We start from the raw sequence: 1,937 nt of genomic DNA, 5'->3' as shown, positions 1-1,937 counted from the left end.
TATGTTTGGGAAGCATATGTTGGATCGCACAAGACGAGTGGGCTTGTGCGAGCCCAATCTTGAATTGGATGTAAACTGTTGAATGTGTTAATGCATGTTGCCATGATCAGTGTGTTTTCCCATATGCTATATTATGTGATTCATACGTGCCGTACCTTAGTCAAAACCTGACTTGTATTACAACCATGCTAGGACGTGATTGACCATTTACTAGCTTATCTATACTCTTTGTGTATCTGCCGAGCAAACCAAGGTGAGTTCACACAGCCAAGGCATGGGATTCCCGGGTTGGGAATTGGGTTGGATATGTTAATGTTAAAGGAGTTACTCGTACTTACGCATATACCAGACTATAGACCATCGTCCTCAGGTTAGTCAGGACACGTTACGTAAAGCCTACGTAACCCAGTATATTTGCCATATGTCTCCCGGGTCGGGAAGGACACGTTACGTAAAGCCTACGTAACCCAATACCATTTACTGGCTTCCAGGTCGGAAGGCCACGCTGCGTAAAGCCTACGTAGCCCCCACGCGTACCACTGTCCTCGGGGAAGGGCACGTCACGTAAAGCCTGCGTGACCCTGTACGTTTTCCTGTTCTCGGTAAAGAAGAACACATGGTCGGAAGTTAGTCTAGTAAGTACCGTTAATGAGAAGCCCTCATTAGCCAGGATAAACATGGGAAACCCCCACTAGTTAGACATGCACACTATACTATGAACTTACTGTGAACTCGCTCAACTAGTTTGTTGATTATTTGCTGCATGCCTTGCAGGACCTTAGGTATACTTGGAGCTTGCACCAGAGGAGAAGCGGGTCGTTGTGGACAAGAACTCGTGAATGCTTGTCAAACACTTTTACATTCACACATTGATACTTATGTTTTGGGTTTTACATTTAATGCTTCCGCTACTTAAACAGTGTTTGGTTTTGAACACCAATTATGTCTTTGATTATTATTATTACATGCTATGTTTGATATAATTGGTGGCTTGATCCTGGTCAGTCACGCCTCCAAGCGGTGGTACTCCGCGTGTGGGATTTTGGGGGTGTGACACCCTTTGGGCTAACTAATGCACCCGCAGTCTTCATGGATTTGATGAATCGCGTATTTCACCAATTCCTAGACAAATTCGTTATTGTCTTTATCGATGACATTCTGGTGTATTCTAAGAGTCGCGAAGAGCATGAAGCACATCTACATATAGTACTTGGAACCTTGCGGCATGAGAAGTTGTATGCGAAGTTTTCCAAATGTGACTTTTGGCTTAGCCAAGTGTCATTTTTAGGTCATGTTATATCAGCAGAGGGAATTATGGTAGACCCAACAAAGGTTGAAGCTATTACAAAATGGCCAAGACCCACTTCTGTTACCGAAATACGAAGTTTCTTGGGTCTTGCTGGCTATTACCGAAGATTTGTTGAAAGATTCTCGGTAATTGCTTTACCACTCACAAAACTCCTAAGGAAAGGGGTGAAGTACTCATGGAATGAGGAACAAGAGAAAAGCTTTGAAGAATTAAAGAAACGACTTGTATCCTCTCCGATACTCGCTCTCCCTTCTGGATCAGGAGGTTACCAAGTCTACAGTGATGCCTCAAAGAAAGGATTAGGTTGTGTGCTAATGCAACATGGGAAGGTTATCGCTTATGCCTCCCGTCAGTTGAAACCTTATGAAGTTAACTACCCTACACATGATTTAGAATTAGCCGCAGTCGTCTTTGCACTTAAGATTTGGCGACATTATCTGTATGGTGAAAGTTGTGACATCTTTACCGACCACAAGAGCCTCAAGTATATATTTACGCAGAAGGAGCTAAATATGAGGCAAAGAAGGTGGTTAGAACTTTTAAAAGATTATGATGCAAATATTCAATACCATCCAGGCAAAGCCAATGTTGTAGCTGATGCATTAAGCCGAAAGAATTCCGGGACTAT

Source organism: Helianthus annuus, chromosome 7 (assembly GCF_002127325.2).
Source record: "Helianthus annuus cultivar XRQ/B chromosome 7, HanXRQr2.0-SUNRISE, whole genome shotgun sequence".
Taxonomy (NCBI): Eukaryota; Viridiplantae; Streptophyta; class Magnoliopsida; order Asterales; family Asteraceae; genus Helianthus; species Helianthus annuus.
The sequence above is the reverse complement of the archived record's forward strand: the minus strand, read 5'-3'. Positions refer to the sequence as shown.